Genomic DNA, 16,735 nt, shown 5'->3' with positions numbered 1-16,735 from the left:
CCCCAACAACCTGTTAGTACAAGGCAAGAAGACGCAATCAAATTCTATTGAACCACAGATGTATAAATCCAAGTGTCCCCAGATGCCTTGCTCTGTAGCAGTTTTCACATGCATTTTAAAGAAATTCAGTGTCCTTGTGAAACATTTCCCAGATGGTTCCAAATTGCTGTTTGACTACAGAATCAATTTATACATGCACACTTGTGTGTATATAAATATAATGTATATAAACATGTGTGTGTGTGTGTGTGTGTGTGTGTGTTCACCAGATGTTGTCCTGGGTGATGTAAACACGTTACTCCAGTTAAACCACATAACCACACACTAAGATAGAGGTGGTGTCCTCCTCCCCATTTTACACATGACAACTGAGGCAGAGGTTTGTCAAGGGCAGCTCGGAAATAGGAAATCGGGCCTGAGTCTGACTCACTCTTAACCGTCACACTCTCCTGACGGCGCAGCTATTGTGAAAAAGACCAACTCTGACCAAGTCTCTGTTGCAAAGGAGTCTGACCTTCTGATTTCAGCTTTCTTATAGCCCAAACGGGGTTGCTTCTTTGGCTAATCCAACAGATGGTGCATGAGTGGCGTAGAGGATATAGGCAGCAACGGGTAAATGGTTCTGGTACCATACCCCGGATTGAATTATCTTCACTCTCAATGAAGGGCTGATGTTCAAAACGTCACCATTATGACCTCAGTTCCCTCTTCCTTTTCTACGCCCAGTATGAAAGAACAAGTGCTTTAAATAAGAACTTAAGAAGGATCACACAAAAAAGCAAACATATATCTTTTTATTTTATTTTATTTTATTTTATTTTATTTTATTTTATTTTATTTTATTTATTTGACAGACAGAGATCACAAGTAGGCAGAGAGGCAGAGAGAGAGGAAGGGAAGCAGGCTCCCTGATGAGCAGAGAGCCTGATGCAGGGCTCAATCCCAGGACCCTGGGATCATGACCTGAGTGAAAGTCAGAGGCTTTAACCCACTGAGCCACTCAGGCGCCCCAAGCAAACCTATGTCTTAAACAGTTCACCCTAATAACTAATTGCATCTGATTAATACCCAGGGGGGAAAGTAGCACTCTGGCAGCAATAGGCATTTCCTTGATTTCTAGCTCTCTCCTCGCGGATATTTCTCATTCCTCTTCTCTCTAAGGCAGGCTCCACAACCATCTGGAATCACTAGCCTCCCCACCCCCCACCCCATCTTTCTTCTCTTTCCCATCCTCCGGCGGCCACATGACCATAAGATTCATGGGTCTCAACTGAGGACCTAATTTTGCTGCAGTCATCTACATGCTCGGAGATCCACTGACATGAATCTTCTGCGCGTGTACAGAGTCTAATAGAGAGAAAGAAATGGGAGTGAGAGAAATGGGTAAGGGAGAAGTTTTCTAAATCCCTTTTCTATTACCTTACGGTGGAGGATAATACCCTTCAAAGGGTTCAGATCTCAGCTCCAACCCTTACCAACTCCGAGCCCTTCATCTATTTCAGCCTCTGTGTCTACATTTTCAAAATGAAAACAATAATTCCTAACACATCAAATTGCATTCCATGAGATAATACACGTGAGTAGTTAATTCAGGGCATCTCTTAAAAATGCCAATATCTCAGGAGGACGGAACAGTGTTCAAAGGAGAGGCTTTGCTCACAGAGGAAGCATGAAGCCGGGTCCTTTCTGCAGAGGACAAGAGAAATCAGCATTCCCAGTCAGAAAACAGCAGAAAGGGAGGAAGTCACACTGACAAGTCCCAGGCTTCCCACTGTCTGTCTGCTCTTTGAGTAGAGAACCATTGGCGTTGAGGACATCACATGTCAGCCTTTGTGTGGAGAGGAATCAGCTTTTCCCTCTGAACTGCAAAGGGGAACCTAAAATTGGGTCAGATGCCCACATTGAACACACAAGGAGAATCCACCCAGAATGCCTCTTTTTCCAGCCCAGGTAATGGCTGGGCCAAGACCGGCACTGAGGTCCCTAATGCATCATGGCCCCAGGACCTCTGTACTCCATGTCGCAGTGCAGGGGCCTGGGAAAGCAGGGTGGGGGGTGGTAAATGGGGTCACAGCAAGCTATAGCCAGATGCTTTCTCTATGTGCAGCAACCCACCCAGGCTGCTTGCAACGTGAAGCTAAAGGTGATGCAGGCAGCAGAATAGAAACACAAACCTTACAAAGGAGTGAGAGACCAGGTGACAGCAGGTGCAGGGAAATGAAAAGTGCAGCAGAGCCCCTGAACACATAATGATCACGTAGGTGTCTGCTTTATCTCTGCTATAGAACACTGTGGTAAATTGTTAATAAAATGGTTTGTGCACGTGGTGATGAAAAAGAGACCTATTTTTGTCTAACAAACTCAAGCAAATGGGAAACAAAGGCCTTTTGCTTCTCGGTCTGAATGTTAAAAAAAAAATATTAAATATATGTGTATGTGACATCTGTGCTCTCCATAAATAAAAAAGAGAAAGAACAAAGTGTATATCTGAGTAAGGTTATCTCAGAACAGTGGCATTCTTGACATAGTAATCCTATACCTCCAATCAACCTTCATCGGGGAAGGTTATGTTTTACATTTTAAGACTAGAAATAGTTTATTCAGTAAGTCTCTTTATTTTTGGAGTAATGGGTTTCCTTCCTAGATTCCTTGACCTGGACACATAGGGACAGACCATAAAAGATTTATTTTATTTAGTAGTTTAAAAAATTTTTTTTCTGTGATTTTTATTTTTTGTTTTAAATGTGTCTTATTTTAAATGTGTTTTTATTGAGTCCATTATTTTTTAATGAGAAATTAAATCTCAGATCCCGGCTTTTTAACTGGAAAGATTGAGAAGTTTGGGGCCCACACTCTTAAGCTAGCAGTGAATCAGCTGTAGGCCGGAAAAGCTTCTTCTGAAGTTAAGCAGGTGCTTTCCCTCTCTCCCTAGGCTCCTGCCTTCCTGTGGGCCTGTCTTCTTCCCACCTACCCCATCCCTCTTCCCATGTTCTTTCTCTGGCCTGCCTCTTAAAATATTTAAGTCTGTTTTAAATTTTCCTCTTCCTTCCAGAAAGAACACTGAGTTAGATCATTCTTCTCAACCCTTTACTACTCTCTGACCTTAAGCTATGACACAAAGGTCGTAAGTAGACAGAAGGCACATTGCTGAATGGCATGTTTTTGAACATCTATGACAATTACATTGACTTTTCTTAAGACATTCATATCACATTTAGCAGTTTAATGTTCACTCTTGTGAGGGAAAAGTCATCTTGGGAGATGCCTGTCCTGCAACTCTGTATCCCTTCATTTCTGTGCCTGTCTCAGAAGAGGGAAATAAAGAAATCTATGGCACCTTTTAACTAACAGCGTTAAAATAATTAGCAGGCACCAACCAAATTGTTTTGAGATATAATCGATGCCATAAGTCTCACTTTCACAAGTATTATTATTTATGCTGAAAAAATGGGAAACCTGCCTGTGAGCCACGCTCCCAACAGCACTTGGTAAATAACACTTGCCTGGGGATACTGAGGCAAAGTCTCACAGTGATTGACTGCAAGATGGGAGTGATGTGTGCTAAAAGAAGGCAGCAAGTGTTAATCCATCCCTGGAACACACCAGGAACACCATGTGTTCCATGCATCTTATAGACCCCAAAGAATGTCTACACTTGATGTCTATGCCGGGCAACACTTGGGATTAGAGCACATGCTATGCATGGAAAGTGGATTCTCTCCCAACAACCCTGCACCCACCACAACCGCCACCGTCCTGTCCAGCGGCTTAGAAGCAGATGATGTGAAGCTCTTTCACAAGCTGCTGAAGACTTCTGGGATGAACAGAAACAGGACATATGGGAGACTTCCTGGATCTCCAGGGAGGTGCCCTTCCTCTCCTCCCTCCCCTTCCTCTAATGGAAGCAAAGCCATCAGGATTTTGAACCTCAGCTCGGAAGCCTACTAGCTATGTTATTGCAGAGCCTGTCACATGAGAAAAGCTAAATTTTCCTGAGAGGGCTGCTAGGAAGGTCTGCATCCCACTAGAAAACTCGTGTGGGGCCTTCCAGAACCATGTGTTCCTTTTTTCTACATGATTGGTGTCTTGGGAGGTTGACCATATGCACACATCAGTAGGCTCTATTGCCACCTGACCTCCACAGAAGCACCTATGGAAGACCACGGATGGGAGGTAAGAGAGATCTGGATAATTACTCCCTCAGCTGCTCCCCCGCCCCTGGCAGGTGGTCATGGGCTGGCCACTTGTCACATGGAAGCTCCCAGCTCTTGTCTGGCTACCATCTCGAATAGCTGCAGTCTGTGGGTTCCAGCTCTGGGATCCTACTCTTCCTGGCCCCAGGATACTACCCCATCCTTTGTGATTTCCTTAAACTCAGCCCACACTTTGTAAGTCATTCCTTTGTTGACCTCTCCTCCAAGTACCTAGTGGGACTGTGTAGTCTCTCTCCTGCCAGGACCTTGAATGATATTCATGTAAGCACCTTGCTCCCTCCTGAAGACTCAGTAGACAGTAATGATGTTAACTGATGTTATAATGATGATCAGCTTTATAATGTGTTTTAAGTGACCCTATTTCTTGTTTGAAAAAGGAAATATCCGGGACCCCTGGGTGGCTCAGTTGGTTAAGCAGCTGCCTTCGGCTCAGGTCATGATCCCAGCGTCCAGGGATCGAGTCCCACATCAGGCTCCTTGCTTGGCGGGGAGCCTGCTTCTCCCTCTGTCTCTGCCTGCCATTCTGTCTGCCTGTGCTTGCTCTCTCTCCCTCTCTCTCTGACAAATTAAAAAAAAAATCTTTAAAAAGAAAAAGGAAATATCCTGCAAAAATGTGATTCTGCATCTACTTCTGCACAATGGCTGAGAAGTAGAAGGCATGAATGAATTCAGTCAAATATGCACTATATAAAAATGACTCTTACCAGGCTAGATACAACCTCATAAATTGACACGGCATCTGGAAAAATCAGAGAGAGGCCCTGAGCCCCATGAATCAGACTTGCTTTCTGAAGGATGGCTGCAACCCAAACTTCTAGAAGAGGCAAGTTTATCTGAGCAATCAGTTAGTAGACTTGTGGTGGTTCTCAAAGTGTGAGGACCAGCATCACCTGGGTGTGAGTTAGAAATACAAATTTCCTGACCCCGCCCCCAGGCCTGCACAACCAGAAAAATCAGAGTTGGAGCTCCATGATCTGATTTTCAACAGGTTCTCCAGGGGATTCTGCAGCAAGCTTAAGTTTCAGAACCACTGGACCTGAGTGATTACTAGAATTGAGCAAAAGCCAAAATTCAGGAGTCTATGTAAGGAAATGGCTTGGGTAGCAGTGAAGAATTCAGGAGCAGGTGAATTGAGAGGGGGTTTGTTTTCAGGAACTCTGTCATTGTGGAGAAAGAATGTGCTCAGAGCCAGACTCTAACGTACAATCAAGAAACAATGAAGGTAGCACCCAGCAGATGCTGGGGACTACTGTGAATTAGGAAGCAGAGCATTGCACACCAGGAATAAGAAAGGCAGAAGCTTTTTGAGAATCGGGGTCCTCGTCCCTCATGCCTCAAATAGAACCGCCCCCCCACCCCCCCATGTAGGGAGCTCTTTCTGGTAGCAACTGAAAGTTTTAGCTGTGGGGAAGGGGTGAGGACAACAGCCCAATCTTCAGGCAACTCCCGACCGCCCACCACCCCTCCTCACCAACCACTCTCTGGCTGGCTGGCTTTCTGATTCAGCCCACCATTTGTCAGACTAACTTGGGTAGCCCCACAGTTGTCAGGTGTTAGCGTGTGGCCAGATATTTTATTGAGATACTACTCGTGCTTTGTTCTCTGTATTTTCTCTTTGTCTTGTTTCTAGAAGTTCGCCTGGCTCCTGCTGCAGCCACCCTCTGTGGTTTTTGCGGGATTGAGAGGAGAGGCAACATCCCCATCTGACATCTGAGAAAGCTAAGGTTTATCAAAGGGCAGGGAAGCTGAGGAACAGGGAGGAGGGCAGTGTCTTCACAGATGACAAGAGAGTGGGGAGAGACTGTGACGGTTATGGGAGCTTCTAGCATTCTAGTCCTGGCAGTACCAGGTATGTGGCAGAACCCTGAGGGTAAAGTCCAAGATGCACTCAGGCATTGGGATTCCCAGCCTCTTGGGAAGGTTCTATGCCCCCAAATACAGCCAGGAAGCAAAACTCTGAACACTGTATTCTGAGGCAGTGGAAGCCTCTGCAGTTTTACCCTGAGTCTTCTGATGGGCATAAGAATCACCTGCTGAATGTCAGAATCCAGGCTCCCACCCCAGACCTTCTGATTTAGTAGGAGCTCTGGGGAGGGCCTCCGGCATCCACATAGCAGATATTGGTGATGTACATGACTCCTCTTAGAAACATTATCAGGAAAGGTAAAGCAAAAACTGCAGAATTCTACTCATACCTGCCAGAGGGGCTTTTCCTCACCAATCAGCATAATAGAAACTATCTTCTTAAAAATAAGCGGTCCTATGTCTTTGCAGCTAAGGCCCAGCAGCCCATGTCCCTGGGAGCAAAGCTGGGAAAATTTCTTCTGTCACTTCCAGGAGGCCCAATTTCTCTTTCTGCCCTTTAATATGAAACAATTTATAACTAGTGAAAATTAAAGTAGAGCTATCCATTTCATTGTCCATACAAACCATCAGTCAATGACATAACAACCCCACAAATAATGCTAGCACCCCGTCTGCATGAGAAATGTTCCCCCCAAGTGAATTTCTACTGTGTGCTCTTCCACATGTCATTATTAAGTGGGACAGTATTTGCATGAGTCATTTGTGAATATGCCACTTTGCTTACCAGATGTGAATCTACACTTTACTCCCACCATGGACCCTTGGTCTATAATCTAAATAAAGTCACCATACTGTTTTGGGGTTGCATCATCTTCATGTGATAATATTTATTTCCATAGGAGAGATCCTAATAATACACCGTAACCCCATAAGTTACTTGTACAGCTTGCCACGATCCAAGAACCTTCAGCCTCTGTGGGTGGAAACCCCAGGGATCTATAAAACCAGTCAGCGAAGCAGAGCCAGAAGATCAGATCTGACCCACCACTTGTCTTTGTACAGCTCAGGAACTAACAATGTTTTATATATTTTTTAATTGTTGGGGGAAAAAAATCAAAAGAAAAATATTTTGTGATACTGAAATTATATGAAATTAAAATGTCAGTGTCTGTAAAACTTGTTATTGGCACCCACGCACCCTTATTCATGATGGGTTTATTGCGTGTGGTTGCTTCTGTATTTCCACTGTGGAAGTCAGCAGCTGGGCAGGGACCACATGGCTTGCAAAGCCAAAACTATTTATCCTATAGCTCTTTACAGGAAAATTTTACCAACTCCTGACCTATAACTTTGGACTTTTCATCTTTTTGAGTTTTCTGAGTGAGGACGAGAAGATAATGGGGATTCTAATAAAGACCTTTGGGACGTTTGGCATTTACTTATAGTAAGCATAGTAAAGTTTGGACAGATGAGTCAATAGGTAAATAGGTATGGTAGGGGAGGGTCCTCCTTTTTGGAGTGTTAGTGTTTGGTATGTTTCCTTCCAGTTTTTTCCCTATGTGTACATGTTTCTTACCTAACTGGTATAATACTATGAATGCAGGCATATGCGGACTATATACTTACAATACTGTATCCATCTTTTATTCATTTAATCATCATAAATGGGTTTCATGTCAATAAAAGGTCTTTAAAAATATGTTTCAATGACTGCATGATACGAAAGTGAACATCTTAACTTCTCTATTAAGGGATACAATATTCATTAAAGACTAATCAGGGAAGTTATTTTGTCCACAGAACTCTCTTCCTTGGAGCAGGAGCCACAAACCAGTGCCTACAGAGGTCAGGGAAGTGGTATAAATGTGAGAAGGAGGTCAGCTCCCCCCACCCCCCGGCAAAAAAAAGGTACTCTTCCCACATTCTTTTGAAATGCATAGCTTTCTCAGTATATATTTCATTTTCTAATTTTTTTATGACAGTGTATAAAAAATTCATGTTTCTCAGTTATAAGAAAAGCAACAGCACAAACAAGATGGTAATTGACAGCTGACTGGAGGTTCAGTAACAGTTAAGACAGTAGGGAATGACAGAGACGGTGACAAATGGAATGCTGTATTTGCCGCCCCAGTGCATGGAAATCATGCAGGAATATCTGGCATTTCTGAATTAAGCATCATCATCAAGAGTATTACCAAGAAGGGTTAGACATGTCTATTGTGGCAAAAGTCTCTTTGTTTTTAAATGCTGGCAACAAATTTTTAAAAATTGACACCATATTGGATGACTCTATGGTCCAACAGTTTGCAACTCCTTGTGATGTTTGGCAACACTAAGTATCAGACCACAGGCTACAGGATCTCTCTGTCTAAAGATACATTATTGTGACCAACCAGGGTGATTTGCCCAAGAGTGTCCCTGGTTAGCCCTGGAAGTCCAATGTTTCGAGAAACTACCCGTAACCTGGGTAAACCTGGAAATTTAGTCACCCCCAGTCAATGTGCACCACACTCTAATTAGTTTTTTAACATGTGGTCCACACATAAGCACACACACTCAAACACACAGGCACGCACACGTACAGGTTGTTTTCAAACTTATAATGAAGAGTTGGCCTTTTGGATTTCTTTTCCCCCCTTCTTTGTGTACTTGCTTTTTAACAGCTTTGGTTTCTGATAAACAGATCATCATGATGAAAGGTTTGAATTGGTCCCAGATGTTACATTCCGTGTCTGGGTCCATTTCATCAGCTGTGCCTGCAAGCTGCATTGACCAGCAAACGGACAAACCAACAGTGAGACTCCATGGCCCGTCAGGAAACAGACACTAGCCTTGGGCAGCCTTCTCTTCATAAACATCCTACCTGAGGTCAGGCATTTGGAAACAAAATTAAAATAAAAATAAAAGAAAGGTGACCAGATCAGTGGGATTACTTAACATCTTTTCTGGTCTACCTACTAGTTAAAAAGCGGTAGTTAAGAAGGGTAGCCCCACTGCCATGGAGCCAGTTAACTGCTTGGAGATGCAAGAGAAACTACTCTTCTTCTTGAAAAGATAAGACCTTTTCAACTGGAAGTTTTGCCCTTACCTCACCTGGTGATGGATCCTGTGGATTACCTTGGCTCTCCCTCCACTCCAGACCCACTGAGGAGTGCTGAGGCGGAAAAGCTAAAACCACATTTCCCAGCTGTGACTTGTGGTGCCATTCTGTATGTGATTTGGGCACCTCCAGCTAGATGTGTTCGCACAAGACTTTGATTCAGAACTGACTCCCCCAGGGGCAAGTGCAGGTCCAGTGTTCTCACTGTGCCAGGGCAGATGGAGCCGAGAGTCCTGGGTCTGAGGAAGCTGAGGGGGCAAATTCTTGATTTCATAGTTTCTTGACCAGTGTAGAGGTTCTACAGTGGCTGGGAGCTCATGCCTGCTAACTCAACCTAGATTTATTTCCTCACACCTCCCAATAGCCGGGAATTACTGATACTCCCTGGTCTATGCCATTCTGCTTAGCCACAGAAGACCCCATTCTCTGCGAGAAGAATGTTGATTAATACATTAAACTCTCCTCTCTTAAAGTCTGCAATTTCAAAAATTTTGAAAACTAGAGCAGTGGAGAGTAGTACATTTCTTCTTCTTCTGAAGTTCTTTTGAAGTTCCTAATAGTCCATGGGAGGAGACAGAGGACAAGGAAAGGAAAGGGTTCCAAATGGTTCAAAATAATAAAGCTTGGATTGTTGAATCACTGATGGTCATTTCACATTTTCTGATTTTTTTTCTACCTAAAGATTACTGGTTTATTGTCCATCTTCCTTCCTAAAGTATAAATTTCATTAGAACAAAGGGCCATATCTGTTTAGTCAACGATTTCTGCGTGATACCTAGCATACTTCTAGCATAGAGTATGTGGCTGTCTAAAGTCTAGAGGCAGAAAATGAACACTTCAAGGTAGCATGTGTATCCAGTCAAAATGTCACTAGTTATTGCTTATCAAGCAATTGCTAAGGGAATAGTATTGTGCTAGTCATTTTACACATATTATTTCACCCTTCTATAGGATACATTTTTATTACCTTCATTTTACACAGAAGAAACTGAGTCTGAAAGAGGTTAAATAAGAGTCACAGCAAAAAAAAAAAAAAAAAAAAAAAGAGTCATGGCTAGTAATCGTGCCTTATTCAAACCCCAGAACTCTGATTATAAGCCCATGATATAGTTTTTACCACAATCACACTCCACGGGTTCAGTTTTAAGGATTCAGTGCCGGCTCAAGTGATTATGAATCTCCTCACCGTGGTTCAATCACATAGGAAACCCAGAGCTCCTACAGTACCTTTTTCAATCCATAGGAAGTCCTTTTAAAAGGATTTCTGGGGGCACCTGGTGGGGGGAAGGCTCTGTCTGTTAAGCATCTGACTCTTGATCTCAGCTCAGGTCTTGATCTTAGGATGCCATGTTAGATGTGGAGCCTACTAAAAAAAAAAAAAAATTAAAAAAAAAAAGGATTTCTGGCATTTGGCTGCATCTATGTGTGAAAATACTCCACATAGGGGGGCTTTCCCTTCCCACTCAGAGGATCATTCTGGAAGTGGGGAGATCTTCTACTACTGGCTAAGAGGCTTGTTGGCTTTACTCTCAGAATATCTTGGTGACTCTGCCAGCCAAACTGAACAGCCATAGTCACCTTGAGAGAACTTTTGAATTCCACTTAAAAAACACCTTTTAAAGGCCCGTGTGACCCAGAAGGAACTTGGTTGATTCTGCCACACTTTATTATTCATTCATATATTCATTCATCCATTCAGCAAACATTGTTATAGCCTCAACCACACAGCAGGAGCTCTATCTAAATGTAGTAGTTTGCTCTCTGCTATCATCACGGCGAAACAAGAAAGGTCAACCAAAACACACGATACGATAGCGAACGTTTTGGGTGCTTCCATCTTTGGAAACTTGAAGCCGGCCTGTAGGACCATAAGAAGCAGTTTCTTGTAGAAATATCTGGACAGAGTTTAGTCACAAAAATACATACACCTTGAACTTGAATGTGACTCATTACCATCCTGATAGGTAACTGTCTTCTGGTTACATATCAAGTCCCATATTAAAAAATGTGCCTTTGCACCTGACATGAAATCCAATATTTGAAATGTAACATTGTCTTTTTCCTTTCTGAGTTCCTTCCCTCCTAATGCTTGTTATAGTAACAACATTTTGCTTCATTCTGCTCTGCTCTTCAGAGGGCAAGCACTGAAATAGGAAGAAAAGAAAATACCAACTTTCAGCAGATTTTTAAATGAGATATTTTTGCAGGGGCCACTTTAGACAAAAACAGAGTTTTCCCTGACCTTTATGCTTGGCTGTCCTCCCAAGGTGGCAACTTGGACTCCGGCTAATGATTCATTATAGATTCAAAACCAGGTGGAGATACACTCTAGCAAGCGATCAAAGCTCATTATAGTTACACCTGCAAAGAAAAGTCACTGTGGTTCAAGGTCTATTAGAAAGGTTACAGCGTGATTATAAAAAGTTAGCTCTGGGCTAAAATATGGCTTTTGAGTTTTTAGTTCTTCAGTACCTTAAAATTAGAAAACTCAATTAGGTAGTCCTAAATTAAATGACTGTTAATTGGCAGAAAATTGAATTTTGATGTTTTAAAACATCTTGCCAAAAGCTGAAGAGACATTTTAATGTTTAACAATATAGTGAAAATATAGCGTAGTAATTAGAATAAGAAATCTGAGAAGTCAACTCAAATTGGGCTCCCTTCCCACAGCCCATCCCTGACTATGGGAGACACTTAAATGTGTCTGTTCTTGGATTTCTCTATGTGGAGTACTGTAATGGTATTTATCTTTCTCCAGCAGGTGTCACAGAGCCAATTTAATGAGTCTCCTCCTCTTCTCAGATTTCAATAAAGCACTCTTCCAAGGAAGGAGGCCAACAGGATTCCCCCATTTCCCAGGCCCCCTGAGATGAGTGAGCACAGGCTCACCCCACCTCTCCCAAAACAGGGAGACGCCATGATCCTCTTATTCCTGTTTGTCTGGAGGGAGAAAGGGACTTTTCCTTTTGCTAATTCCCAGCAGAGACAGTTTTTCAGCACAGAGAATCAAGGATTTAATAGCTTCACAGACCTGGGTTTGAAATTTAGCTTCCACTTTCTAGATGGGGGAGGGGGGAACTACTGTTTTTTGTTTGTGAAGCGAGGATCGCTCTTTGTGAGGAATGGACAAGACAGGAGATGGCAAGTGCCAGGTGCACATGATCTGCAGCAGTGAACACCCAGTAAAAGAGTCCAACCCTGTATCGATCCACTGGCCAGCCTTGCAGGTCTCCCTGCCAGCCTTGGGGAACCTCCTAGCCCAGGGAAGATCAAGTTCATGCAGGTGCTCTCTCACCATCATGCAGAGAAGCAAAAGAAGTGATTGGGACTGGGGAAATGTACTCAGACATTGTTTTGGGTAAGATGCTCCAGTAATAAGGGGTATTTTCATATCTTGTAAATATAACGTTCCGATTTTCCAACCAGTAGCGTGGCTTTCCTTTATCTAAATAATTAGTTTCCATAATGATTTCTAATGTGCATGTGCTTATTTAATGGGAATACAATATGCAATTCTATATTTCTTATTAAAACTCTAAGGAGTAATAATAGTCAAGGCTTGGAAAGCTTATTAAGACTAATACCCAAATGTGGTTAAATGCATTAAAACGCCTTAGTAAAGAATATGCACTATTGATCGCCCTCACAGCCTTGGCTTTTGCACAGGATCCATTAAAGCACAGCACGTTATCAGTGCAAATGAGTCCCCAAAGTGCAGCTCAACTCTTTCTTAAAATGAGGTGGCATGAAATTGAAGCTTAACTACCAGGGAAATTGCTGAATAATTATAGCTTTTTTTTTCTTTCCATGTTTTATATAATTTACTCCTATAAGATTTTCAATATTTAGTGTCTCATATGCAAACAGTTTCCAAATTGGTTAACAAGATATAATAAAATACACTTTTTTATATACCTCAAAAAATTATATCTTCCTCCCTGGGGACCCAATACAAATAAATAATTAACACCAGACCAAGTTAGATACAAATAAAGCCTCATGATTCGACATTTTGTTTATCAAGAAAACTTCTAGACTACTCATCTACATAAGAACCTACCTTTCCCTCTAACAAATTATTATAATTTTATTCCCTGATGAGCAACCCATCAAAAATATTTTAAGCATTTTCTGTCAGAGGACACTAAATAAGGGTTTTTTTTTCTCAGTAAATTATTAAAATTGAGGTGAAATTCATATAATATAAAATAGCCCCTGTAAGGTATACAAGTTAGTGGCATTTAGTCCATTCACAATGTTAGGCAAATACTACCTCTATCTAGTTCTCAATATTTTCATCACCCCAAAAGAAAACCCCTGTACACACGAAGCATTTCTTCCCTATCCCGCTTCCCCTCACCTCTGTTCCCACGTCCTGGTAACCTACAAGGTTTGGTTGCTTTAATGGTGCTTGCAGGGCATCACAGAAAGACATTTCTATGCCTTTACCATGGGGATCCTATTAGTGACCTACAGCACTTGATAAAAACGGACATTCCTGGGCCTCTGCCCACAGATATTCGATACCATCAGTCCTGGACTCAGCCTAGAGACTGTTTCTCCAGACATCTGAACACACTGGAGAGATTTCTCAACCTCTAATTAACACTTTCAACATAGTAGGGTGGCAGAGATGTGAAGAGAAGGTCTCTTTGAGAAACTTCCTCTGATGGATAGGGCAAAACAAGGTTCGGGGAGAACCAGGTCTGGTCTGGCGAGGGCGGAAATATCATGGAGTATGTCCATGCAGGCCCGAATAGAGACGTGTACAGGAAGCTCTATTGGACTGCATCCTGAGGAAGAGGAGGGAGGAAGGGAGGAGAGAGGAAGGCAGGAGGAAAGAAGGTAGGGAAGGAAGGGGGTAGTAGGTAGGCAGGTATGGCGCTCAGTGGCCCTGTGATCAGCTTTGACAGGAGGAGAGCTGGCTGCTGGAAGGGGAAGCTGTGGATCTGGTGGTGGGGAGGGAAAGTGCTCCCTGACTGATGTCTTCAGCTTTCTCCCCACAGCGTGATACACGATTCACTGTTGAGAGTGGGTGGCAGGTGTGTGGGAGTGTGTAGTGCCTTACAGGAGAATGAAAAGGCATGAAGTTGCAGAGAATGAAGGCTCGCTTTCTAGAGGAGCCCGGCGGATCTGCAGGGCTTCTGTGAAGGTGCTGCTGAGGGCTACCTTGGACACGCTGGCTGGGGAGTCGCCCCGAAGGCCCTTCTCCTTGGCCCAGCCAAGGCAAGGCAAGTGTGGAAGCTCTTCTGTGGTTCAGGTTTGCCAGGAGGAGAGAGGGGGTGAAGGCGTGAAGGCGTGAACGCATTTGCAAGAGAAAAAATTCCGACTCTCTCAAAAATCCAGAGAACTAACAGAGAAAAGATTTTCATCATCCTGAAAATGATAGGAGCTGATTAAGTATTTTTCCCATCCTCACCTAGAGCTCTCTCTCTACTCCATCCCCTGCTAGACCTGTCACAAACGTTCCTTTCCTTCAGGCTATATATATATATATATATATATTTTTTTTTTTTTTTCCCCAGTGAATCCATTTTTATTTTGTATTTCTAGATTTTCAATTATACTTTCAAACTCTGATACAATTTCACTTTCTTGGTTTACATATTTATTCAACAGGCTACATTTTTAAGGACATTTTAAAAATGTACTGTCCATGAAAAAACAGTACACAATAAGAGCTCTTACGATCTGATAACAAAAATGTGAAAATGCTTCAGCCTCACCGGCAAAGAAATGCAAACTTATTTGCTAAAGTACAACTAGCTTTATTTGTTTCTTATAAAGGACATGTGTTGTTTCTATATGTCTAGCCTCCCTATCACCCATTTTTATAACCGAATCCTCTTCCCCTATGTGTATACAGGAGGGACTTCCTGGTTCCCTTGACTCAGGTTGATTTGGGTTTCTGTTTGGAGAGAAGGAACATCCCTGATCTTTCTCCCTACTGCCTTCCTCTCCTCCCTAAGTGGGAAGAATTGAGTGCCTGATCTGACAAAACTGAACTTTCCCACTTCAGACTTCTTCTCTTGCCTGTTTTTATGAGCCAATTTGTCTGTAAAATACATATGTCTTCGCCTGCTCTTTGTCTTGTGGCAAGGGGCCTGCCCCTGGGGGAGACTGGAAGCAGCCTAGCTCCATCCTGTGATTCGGTGGATAAATCTGTTTCATCAGGTCTGAAGAATTAGCAAATCTACTTGGCCATTGAGGGAAAACCACATTTTATAGGTTTGTCTATAATAAAGCAGATCTTTAGGTTTAAAAAACAAAAAAAAGAATTCCCTAAAGTATTATTGTTTATTGTCTCAGACAGAGCTCAGAGCATTCCAGGATTTCTCCGTTCCTGGTGCCCTAAGTGTCTCAGTAATTTTTCTGTGGTGTTTCTCAGACCAGGGACATAGCTCACAATTCTGTTCCTGAGTAGTTAGGTCTGAACAACTTAGTGAGTAATTATGCCATAACAATTTTGTAGCTGTTGGAAAAAAATATGCATGATGTGAAAGAAAAAATAATGGCATTTCAATCTCAAACTGTCACAGCTACACACACAGTGGGTCCTGCACCACTTCTGAAAGCTTAGAATCAGGCTGTGCATCACCACCCTCATTGCCTGTCTTACTTTGACTTTCCTGAGGTACTTTTTACCACAGCAGTAACTAAAAACCCAGCTTCACAAAGATGTGATGTCCTTAAAAGAAATGTAATGTGCTCTCATTTTGAAACCAGGAGCTACCTTGAGCTAAGGCTTCCTGTTCTGTTCAACAGATGGTGAAGATGGCTCTTTCCCTCAGAAACTGTGATCGTCCCATCGTGTCCCCGTGAATTGGTTGTGGTGCCTCAGGGCGCTGTGGTATAGAGTTTGGAACCACACACCTGAGATGAGAGTTCTGTTTCAAATTTGGCACTGACACCATGGTGCCTTTCTGGCTCCCCACCCCCGTCACTATGGGGAAGGTGACACTGATATCGGGCATAGACAAAGATCCTGGAAAAAATTCAGGCCCAGAACCTCAGTTAGAGAGATTTTGAAGATGAGACTTATAACCCATCCCAGACCAGACTTCCAGGGGCTGGAGTGAGATGGGACACACACACCCACACATGGAGTGAAAGTGCATCAGAACTACTCTTTGTTCTTACTACATTGTCTTCTAAAGCCATTCAGTGTTGGTGTAATTCTTCTACATTGACAGCTGTATCCTGTCTCCTGGAGAGTAGAAGAAGAAAAAGAGAGTGAGACATGACCTTTCCAACCCCAGCATGGTCCTTCCCTGATCACTAGAACATTTCTGGGGTAACACACAGAGAAAGCGAGGAAAATTATATTAAACAAGTTTTCTCCCAATTTGGGGTTAGCTTCTGAAGCCAATAATACCTTGTATGATCTTCTGAAATTTACCTTAGAGACAAATACATTTCTATCAGTGAGTACAGGAAGCAGATTTTAAACTTTTTTTTTTTTTTAACATGGTGTACATAGTCTTCTATGACCTTGCCGTTTTTTCCTGACTCCACTGTGGCGAAAGGAAATGTATTCTATGAAAGAGAGATTCATTTTTAGACAAAAACATTTTGATCTTTGGGTCAGTCACCCAATGTGCTAATGATTGTGTAA

Source organism: Enhydra lutris, unplaced genomic scaffold (genome assembly GCF_002288905.1).
Source record: "Enhydra lutris kenyoni isolate GAN:26980312 unplaced genomic scaffold, ASM228890v2 scaffoldscaffold17, whole genome shotgun sequence".
NCBI lineage: Eukaryota > Metazoa > Chordata > Mammalia > Carnivora > Mustelidae > Enhydra > Enhydra lutris.
Note: the sequence above shows the minus strand (reverse complement) of the source record.